The sequence below is a fragment of the Poecilia formosa genome, unplaced genomic scaffold, assembly GCF_000485575.1.
Source record: "Poecilia formosa unplaced genomic scaffold, Poecilia_formosa-5.1.2 Scaffold345, whole genome shotgun sequence".
In the NCBI taxonomy this organism is placed as follows: Eukaryota; Metazoa; Chordata; class Actinopteri; order Cyprinodontiformes; family Poeciliidae; genus Poecilia; species Poecilia formosa.
In genome coordinates, this window is record NW_006800284.1 from 627,748 (window position 1) to 638,276 (window position 10,529).

Genomic DNA, 10,529 nt, shown 5'->3' on the forward strand with positions numbered 1-10,529 from the left:
ATATATATGTTATGGAATTATTAACTTAAAACAGTCTCCTATTTCTGGCTGAAAAGTTGCTTGCAAGTTAATTTTGTTAGATTTTGTGTTTTTGCAGTGCATTCATCCAAACTTGGTTTCCTAATGTCTCCAGAACAGGTTCAGAAGTTTCTGTCTGGATATGAATTTGTTCTTTGGCTGAACTTTGACTCCTGTTGTCTTCCAGTTATCCTGAGAAGGGTTGAGACAGAAAGGCAGCTTTCTAAGTCCTGAAGAAATTTCCATGCCCTTCGGCTTATCGCGTTTTGTCAGAGCGCACAGAGGCTTTGAGAGGCTGAGGAGCAGCAGAGAGTCTGCAGCGTAAAGCCAGGCCTGCTGGGAGGCGTCCATGGCCTCCTGAATGTCTCTCCACACTCACTCAAGATGGCCTGGAGGAGAAACGCATCTGTGCCTGCAGGAAAGATGCATATGTGCTCAGACACACCATTTTTAACGACCAGGTGAACTAAAATATATTGTTTTAGCCAATATTTCTTCTTCTTCACTACATTTGGCTTGAAACTGAGGAAAGTCAGACAGATTAACCCTGTGAAACAGAGACAAGGGGATTAAAATGCACTGAAATAGTTTCCATTTTATGTACTTTACTTGTTCTAAACATGCAAAAATATCCTTTAAATAAATGTTAAAATTCTCTAAACTCAGTAACTGTTTTTGAAACTGTTGGGACAAAATAATCTTCACAGTGACTCTTGAGACTTTTCACACATTCCAGTTCTGTGTTAGGATTTTAGATCTAATACCAGAACTCAGCATGTGTATAATTGTGAAATGGAAGGCAAATTTACATATTTACAACTTATGTAAGTATTCAGTTGACAGATTTGATTAAAGAAAAGTGTAAGACCTGAAGAGAGAGACAGAGGTGAAAATATTTTACATGGAGCCCAATGGAGGAAGAGGTGACATCCTGCACTTTGGGCCGTTTTAAAGAAAACTGTGAGACACACAGAAATGATGTTTATATTTCCTCAAAGCAGACGCCTGTGGCTTTGTTCTGATGCAGAAATTATGTCTGTAGCGTGAAATATGTGCAAACAGCAGCAATTTGTTTGTGAAGAATCAGTGAAGTTTGAAAAAGCGTTCTGACTGCGTCATTGGATTACATAGAAAAAACTAAAAACGGACAAAAATCTGCATGAAACTTAAATCATAATTTTAGAAAAACCGTAAGAGATATCCAAACGCTGAATCATTTGAAGATGGCTACGTGTCTTGGGATTTGTTTAAAAGTTGAATGGAGTTTCTAAGCTGAAGAAGGCAGAAGTAGTAAACGGTCAAAGAGCACAAAGTTTTGGTTGAATTTTGAGGGATTCTGAAGAAGTTGAATGTATTTCAGTGGAGCTGAAATGTGCAGAAAAGTTAAAATATTTTAAAAGCTGAATGTTTTCATATATTAAATTGGTTTAAGTGTGCCGAAGAAAGCAAACGTAGTATGGAAGATGGAAAAACAAAACAGTCTTATGTTAAAATCTTCTTTTTTAGGGGAGGTTATGTGCAGCAATTTCAACTTTTTTGCAAGACCATGTTATGTAAAAAAATAAAGCCTATAAAATGTGCAACTTTTTCAAAAGGTTGCTGCAAAATCAGTCATTTTAGGTCACAACAATCACAAAAAACATTGCAACATCCTGGAGGGACATAACGGGAGGGAAAGTATGAATACTTCTGCCAGCAGAACGTGAAGCAAGGATGACATTATTAAATCATTTTGTGTGAAAATTGCAGCTACCGAACAGATGAGCAGCTGTCATGTTATGGTTATGTTTAAATCATGTTACACACAGATATACTGACACGTCTCCCTCTGCGCTCATCCGTAATGCGCATCAATCTGTTTATTCACTCGCTGCTCTGTGGAGAAATACAATGGGAGGACAGATCAGCTGTTTCCCCTTCAGATAGAATAATTCACTTAGTCGTAACCGTCCAGCACTCTGCGCTGCGTCCTCTGCTCCATTAACAAAAACCCAACAGCTAACCATGTAGCTGATGTGCAACATGTCGCTGTGTTTTTCCAGTGTGCCAAAGGCTGCGTCTGATGCAGCCTGACACATGCGCTAACACAGACGGACAGATGGCATTGTACTTGTGAAGTGTAAACATTCTTCCCACACAACACTCAGTCCTCCTTCCTCTCTCCTCTGTTCTGTCTGCTTGGGACTGAAAGCTCTTTACACACCACTGCTTAGATAAGAGAGCTTTCTGTGATAAACTATTATCATATTGAACTCTGGACCTTCGTTAGCAGAGACATTTCAAAACAAATTACTTGTTTGCTATTTTCATGATATGTTGCAGCCATGCAACTCTGAATTTCCAAATGTATTTTTGTATAATTACTAACAATTTATCTCTTTTATTGATTTACAAAGTCTAACAATTATTTTAGTTATGAATAATTAATTATGAATTGATTAATCAATTAATCTGATTTTTAAAAATGGCCACAATGTGCAAAATTTTCATTTTTCTTCACAGTATCAGAAACACATAAATAAAAATTCAAATAAACAAGTAAAAATAAAAATAAAATATTGCCAAAATGCATAGAAATGTGCTGATAATTCTTGGATTAATTGATTAATAATTGGATAGAAAAATGTGCTTACTAGTAAAAAGAGAAAATAGAAGATATTTACAGACAAAGAAGGTAAGTTTTTGTAATTTTAAATTCAAAATGTATATTCTTTTGTACAGTTTTGGCTTAATTACTACTATGACTGTTCTTTAACAAATGGTATTTTTGGGTTTATATACTTCAGTTACCAATTAATTAATTACTAAATCAGCTGATGATTATTTCAGTAATTGATTAATCCGATTAGCTGTTTGCGCCCAAATAAAATTAAAACATATATTTCAGTAAAGTGCCATGTTCTTGTGTTTTCCTCTTTGGTTAATTATCTCCTTGGTTTTCTTTTGAGACTTTTTTCAAGCTGTGTTTTTATTTTTCTAGCTTCTAGTGGGCGTTGTACTGGAGCAGCTTTTCTGCTGCTTCTTACTGCATTATGTTTTTATTCAGTCAAACTTCAGGAATACAGCATGCAAGCTAATGCAGTACCAAGTGCTTTTAAAAAAGTTAAAACATAAAACAAGCTTGCAAACAGTAAATTACCCATAAAACATAATCAAACATGATGAAAAAGGTCAAAGAAGTTTCAAGTCCCAACCTGTGCAGCAGCAGCTTTTAGCATATCCATAAAAACTCTGATTTGTCCAGAATGGAGGGTTATTATCACTTTGTTCTGACCTTAATGAGAGATGCTGCTAGGTTTTATGGATTTTTGTGCAGTTTGATCTCAGCTCTAATGAATTTGGTGAATTTGTGTTTGGTTTCTTTGAAAACTAAACACTGTTTGAGCTCATTGTTTTTCCTTGTTAGTTTTGTTTAGATTTGCCTTCAGCTCTTCTCCTCACAGCTGGTCCTAATTTGCTAATTGCTCCCCTGCTGTGATGAAAAGCAAATTTGATGACAAAGTGTGGAAGAATAGAAAACGCTTAATATGATAAATGATTAACTATTACCCTGTTTTTGTTTACTTCTCTAATTTTGTGTGCCTCCATGAGAAAGTCCTCACCTTTATTCTCATTTACATAACACATTTAAAAAAGCTGATGGACCTACTTTACAATCTCACCAAACAATAAAATGAACAGTAACCAAAACACAATGAAAGCTATAAAAATCAATCCATAAAATATAGATTCGTAAAAACTCTCTAGTTTCTTATGTTCTATTCAGTCAAGTGATTCAGATTTAGTTAGAAATCTAAACATTTTGTAAATATTTGCATCAAACTTATAAACTAAATATTTAGTTTGAAGCTAAATATTTAGCTTGCTAATTAAATATTTAGTTCTACTAACTAAATGATTGACATGTAACTATTTAGCTTGCTAACCAAATAATTAGCATTGCCAACTATATGTTTTGTCTGGAGTTAAATATTTAGCTATCTGACTACACTTTTAGTTTAAAGCTTAATATTTGGCTTATCTGCTAAATATTTAATTCCAAACTAGATATTTAGCTTGCTAACTAAACTTTCAGTTTTACTAATTAAATATTTAGTTTAACTATTTGGCTTATGAACTAAATAATCAGCATTACCAACTACGCTTAGATTAGAGCTAAATATTTAGTTTGCTAACTAAATCTTGTTTATTTAGCTTGTAGTTAAATGTTTAGTTTTAAACTAAATATTTAACTTGCTAACTAAATGTTCTGCTTTACTAACTCATCTTGTGCCTAATTAGCTTGCTGACTAAATAATAAGCGTTGCCAACTACATGTTTAGTTTGGTGATAAATATTTAGGTTACTAACTAAATGTTTACTTTGACATTTTGATATTTGTAAGCGATTAAATAAATGGTGCAACCCCAAATTATTAATGTTAATTTTTTACAGTGTAACTTTACAAATAACACACCTTACATATAAATTTATATTTAATGCTTACATTAAATTTATTTCCTACTTCCTTGTTCTGATTACCCTTGGAAGGGTCTTTGCTGTGTGATTCCGAGCAGTATCCACAGTTAGTGCTCCACTGGATACTAAGAGGTGTAATGTCCCCTCAGGATCGTCCACAGGCTTCGTTTTCATTCATCAAACATTGTTGACAAGATGATGAAATTTCAGATGACTTGTGCTCGTCCTGCAGCTTTTCACAATCCACAGAGCTTCACCCCACAGTCCAAATGTGTGCTATCACACTTGTCTGACCAAAGAGGATTTTTGTCACCACGGCAACATCACCAAGCATGCAAATAGAGAGAGGTTTTCTAACAAAGATACATTCATCTGAGCCGCATGAGCTTTATAATTATTACTATTGTCATTGTTAATCAAGGCTACGATCACACTGGATATGTGGTCATAAATAAATCCATACATATCTGATATTTTCAAACGTGACATCAGGCTGTACGGCGAACATCATTGATACGCGACAAACGTCATTATTCTGCGCAAGCGGGAAGAAAAACAACATCCATGGCGGATGATGATGAGGATTAAGTTGTCAATTTGATGCCTCCGGTCGGAAGACAACTTCAAAATCGTAAGATACGTTCCACCATTAGCATCCACGTTTACTTCCGCAAACACTGAGCACCTCTTCTTTTTTTGGCAGCTGCCAAAACATTGAGCACGCTCTCTACTGCGCATGCGGGGCACTTTCAGGTCGTTTGCAGTTCACACAGGAGATCAGGTAAACCGGATATATTTGGAAGTGTGAACGACCACTCAATCAATCAATCAATCAATCAATCAATCAATCAATCAATCAATCTGAATCCACAAAAAAAAAAATTTAAATCGGAATTGAGATTTAAGGCCTGTTTTGGTGTCGTAGCCTCAGACATAATTTTCTATCCATCTCCATGTAACAGACCTTTATGGCTGACACTAATGTTAGCCTGTGTGACATATATTGTTGTTTAAAATACACTCTGTACTTGTGTTGTTATACTTAAAGTGTGGCCACTTTAGATTTAAAACTAATAACTGCCTAAAGTGAGTTTCCTGTACGAACCTTCAGTTTCTAAATGGACTTCCAGTCAAGTCAAAATGAGTCAGACTACAGTTTCCAGTTATCAGCAACACTTAGCTCATGTATTTAGCTCAAGGGAATAAAATAGAGCTTTACTCGGTGCATTTAGTATACATTTCCCGCCTCTCCTCTCTTGGATGTGCTGCTGTTCCAGTGAGCAGAGCCGCAGTGTGAAGCACAAATAGGACACAGCTCTCCAAAAAGTAGCACAATCCCCAACATGGTGGCAGGGGTTTGATGATACGATCGTCCGATTTGGTTGGTTTGTGCTCAGAAAGCCCCCAGTTGTACATAGAAGCCCACTTTTCTCTCAATACATTTTTAGCTGGAGAGCTGATTGGCGAAGCAGAAAACACCAGATCCCATCAGACCTGGCTCGGCCGCAGAGCAGAGAAATGGGTTCTGTAACATGTCAACATGTGTCCTATTTTTTATTCTCTCATTGTACTTGAACATCCACACTATCTGAAGAATCGAGGCTGGCAAATTATGATGTGTTTTAAAAGGGGATCTATTATGTGAAATTCACATTTTGTATGTTTTTGTACTTCCATTTGGAGTTCTACTGTGTCTAAACACAGACCAACCGCTTTAAATAAAACCACCCAGATGTTTTTTGGCAATAAATTAATGTTTTTTTGGTGTCTGGTAAATGAGCTGTTTCAAAATCTTCTGGAATGTAAAGTAACAAATCAGCAAGCACTGCCTGTTACTTAGCAACCCCAGCAAAGCCTAGCCCGTTCCCTAGCAACCCAAGATGAGCTCCAGCACGTTTGGTCAGCTGGTTTTACTGCTGTATGTGCTGTACAATGGCTGCTGGAAAAGAGTTTTGTTGTTGACTTTCCATCCAGAAATAATTTGCTGCATTCTTGTTGGTTGTGCAGGAGGCTCTACTACTGCTTTTCAAAGATGTACGGTTATATAATTGTGCAATAAAATATGCAGAAGTGAGCAGATTAAAATCTCAGCATCTAAGAATGATTTTGTGTAAAAATTCTTATAAACATGTTTTGTGTAGCCCATAGACCTACTCTAACCTGTTTAAGAAGCATTTAGGTCACCTTTAAAGAGAAATAAAACATAAAACAATGGACAGTAAAAGTGTAACTAACCCCAAAATCTAATTCTTTTCTGATAAACTGTCTACATCGGTTATTTAAGGTTATTTAGGGTTCTTGATATTTCTCAGAATTTTGACATTTTTGTTAAATTTCTTTAGTTCTGCAACATTTTGCCTAAAACTTTTTTTTTGTCTCCATTGACACAAAAAAAAGTTTCTAAATTTGTCTCCAGCATGATTTTTTAAAATAAAAATTGACCACTGGATTCTGAAAAGTCACTAAATATAATGAAGTTTATAATTTAGCAACAGTGTTTCTCTGATCCTGACCTCGCTTACTGCCCTTCGTTAACCTCTATACTCAGTATAGTTATGCTTTCGCAGGGGAGTTTCACTTCAACATGTATTCCTGTATTAATAAAATAAAAGCAATGTATAAAATAAACTTTATTTCAGTTGGCTTTTTTTGTATATTATCATTTTAGCAGTAACAGGTAGCACCAGCTGTGTCTCCATTCACCAAATATTTACTGGAAATACGGCAATTTTAGAAAAACAAACTAGCCTTTCAATGAGACGTTTTGACGTTAGGATGAGGTGGTTTGGTTTGGCTGTATTGAAATTGGTTTATTTCACAAAACTGCTTCACTTTTTTCACATCACAAGTCACATGATCACCAACAGGATGCTGCTGGCATAGAAACCGTGAAGAAGACGACAGGAAGTTGTAGGAGGATTTTAAATGACTTATTCACATGTGATTTTAATTATGTTTCTTACTTAATGGAAACACTACAATTGTTTTTTTTTTTTTCAACATTAGTGGAATATACTCAAAGCTATAAGGCAGGTACAGCGTCTTTTAGTAAGAATGTCCGGGTTTGAATCCTGGTTTGGGATCTTTTTTGTCGGCATGTCCTGCCTTTCATGTGTTGGTTTTCTATGGATCCTTCGTCCCACCGTCCTAAAACGTGACTGTTAGCTGGTTGACTGGTCTCTCTTTGGTATGAGTGACTTCCTGTTTGTTTCATCTGTGCTGATAAAAAAAGTCTAACTGTAAACTATGACTTTCCACTCGCTCTGTAAAGCCGAGCCCGGTCTGAAGGTTACATTAAATGATGTGAAGCCTTGTGGACGCAGTGAGGCGGAGGGGAGATGTGGGCTTGGCCGGTGGGCGGGTCTGCTGGGTCCTGGCCCGGGTCCACCCCGTGTTCTGTGCCGAGGCTTCTGCCTGGCGCTGCGGCGGTTTTTGTCCGCGTCCGTCAGTGGCTCCCGGGGCCGGCTGACGTGGCCAACCCCTCCACCCTCACTGCTCCTCCCACAACTTCACTGCAGACGACCGCTGGCTCCACTTCTCTGCTCGTCTAACCGCGCAGCATGGACGCAGGGACAGTCTGCATGTAAATGCTAACAGGCAGTTTTAGCACAATGCTGTGCTGATAGGAAGTATTTATTACTTCTTTTTTAGGTAACTGTATGACTGAATGTGTCACAGAAGTTATAGACCCACAAACATTTGTGCTTCTTTAGCACTGCAAAAACACAAAACGTTGCCAAGTAATTCTGCTGTTTTAGTGGAAATATCCTAGAAGATAAAACTGACTCATACAAATAATTTTTCAGCAAGATATAGGAGCTTGTTTTAAATCAATAATTCATTAATATTTAAGAAAAAGTAGTTCCATTGGAAGCTTATTTCACTTTAACAAGACATGTTTCCCATGAAGCAATCTGCCAGTGGAAGTAGTGCCTTTTTAATCAATATTAAGGAATTATTGAGGGCAATTTCACCTAATTTTTCACTGCCTTCAGCATCTTTATGAGAGAAAGCAAAAGGCTAAAATTTTATACGATATGAAAAATGATGAAATTTCAGAGTTCAGTTCTTATGTGATGCAGATGCAAAACGAGGGCTAAAAATTTCACAAACAATAAAGGTTTCATAAATCACACACTTGGATTTATTCTGCTGTTAGTTGAGAATAATCTAGTCCAGGTTTAAAACATCAGGCGTGTATTTAAGATTTATCATGTTACATTGGTAAAGCCACCATTGTCAGGGAGCTTTTTGCCCTCCAGCAGGGAGGAAGGGGCAGGATCTTTTGCAGGGCTCCATATTAGCATATAACTCGTTATTTATGTATTTTTTACTGTCAGGCACGTTTGTGAATCCCCATCTGAAGCCTTGAGATGCTTGTCAGGTACTGCGATGGTAGGCGTGAAGCAGATTGTGCTAAAGCAGACTCCAGATTTAAGTGCGCAGCTGTTGGTAGACCTCCAGGTCCCAGACTCCAAACGAGGCTGACCTAGCTGCTCAGCTTGGTCATTTCTCCCATGTCTCATCTCATAAGCACATGGATAAGAAGGAGCCGTTCCCCGCAGCGAGGGTTTCGGGAGGAAGGGGAGGGTGAAATCTTGCAATGACATGGGATCTGTCCTGATTTTCGCTCTGCCCTATTTGCTTTAGCTTCTACAGCTGTCGATTGGTGCAGGCAGAAAGAGGTGACCACAATAAATAAACTTGGTTTTAGCGGTTTTGTTAACTTTGATTTGAGCAAACAAGATAGAGTCTGCATTTGAAAATTTTAGTCTGATTATTTGATCTTCTGAGCAGCATTAGCCAGATTTTGTCTGTATGTCTTTACTTTTGAGCTTTTAATTCTTTTAGGTGGTTTTTTGTTGCAGTTCAGTTTTAATTTGTTGTGACTTTTTGTTTGTCTAATTAATTTTGCTTTAAATTAGAGTTTTAGAGTGTGTTTGCTAGTTTTTATTAGTTATTTTTATTTAAATATTGTTCAGTTTTATTTTAGTTTTTATTAGTTGTAGTTTTAGTTTTCTCATGCTTTGGTTAATTTTTAGTTGGAGAATTCAAAAAGATCAAAGTTTTGTGATTATATTCACATCAGTCAGGTAATAAATCCTTGACAGATGATACTATTTTTAAAAAAGTATTAAATTATTGCTGAACAACTGACTTGTGTTTTCTAAAAACTTTTGCTCTCCATTTTGTGGACTAGCATAATTTGCTAACAGCCGACATAAACAGTTTGTGTGTGGAGGAAAAAAAATATTCCTCATTAAACCATCGTTTTCTCTACTACCTAGATCCACTGCGTCTATCTCACCTTTCTTCAACCAACAAATCATTACTAATTTTGCATTTAGGATAAAAACTAACATCTTCGTCAGTAAATATATTTTACCCCAAACTCCTCAGGTAGCCTAGCTTTAGCTCCACCTGCTTCAAATTCACTAGAGGAACAGTATGTTAATGTATTTAAACAATAAAATGCAATAAACAAACTGTGTATGTTTATTTTCTTATAAAAATGGAAATGTTTTGTTTAGGCTTATGTAGTTAAATAAAACAAATCTGTAGAATGTGTCCATTTTCTTTGATCAGATTAATCATCAGAATAATCCTTAGATTAATCAGTTACTAAAATAATGACCATTAGTTGCAGCAGCAGAATAAAACTAATACATAAAGGTAATAATCTTATCCATTGTGCAGAAGGAAAACACAGACAGGCTTCTCTGCAGACACTCACCCACACAGTTAATGGTACAGTATGTACATGACATTGTTTTTTTGTGTTATTTTCCATCTGCTGAGATTGCTGTTCCTCCATCAGTCTGGATTATTCAAAACTATATAATTTACCATCTGTTGGTACAGGGATTTTTTAAACTGTCATAATCGTCAGGACCCTGCAGTGTTTGGGGTTGAATTCCTTTTATCTTTGTGTTTTCATAATTTCCATGTGATTTTTTTCTGCTCTATGTTTTGCAGTATTCTATTTATTTCTCCGTTTCATTATTGTTACTAATGTGTTGCCAGACTGTCCCATTCGTTTATGTTTAGTTTTT

At 36.3% G+C, this 10,529-nt stretch overlaps 2 long non-coding RNA genes across 2 annotated transcripts in view; one reads left to right on the top strand and one right to left on the bottom strand.

Annotated features, from left to right (window-relative positions):
- The first annotated feature begins 184 nt into the window (after positions 1–184).
- LOC107833210 (uncharacterized) overlaps positions 185–10,529 on the top strand; it is a 12,190-nt gene continuing 1,845 nt past the window's right edge. Inside the window, exons 1-2 of the long non-coding RNA XR_001658923.1 lie at positions 185–196; positions 1,691–1,695. This is a non-coding gene — a long non-coding RNA (uncharacterized LOC107833210). The remainder of the gene's footprint in view (positions 197–1,690; positions 1,696–10,529) is intronic.
- LOC107833211 (uncharacterized) lies at positions 4,526–5,016 on the bottom strand. Its single transcript, XR_001658924.1, has 2 exons — positions 4,940–5,016; positions 4,526–4,760 (listed from the first exon to the last, which is right to left on the bottom strand). It is a non-coding gene; the product is annotated as an uncharacterized LOC107833211 (long non-coding RNA).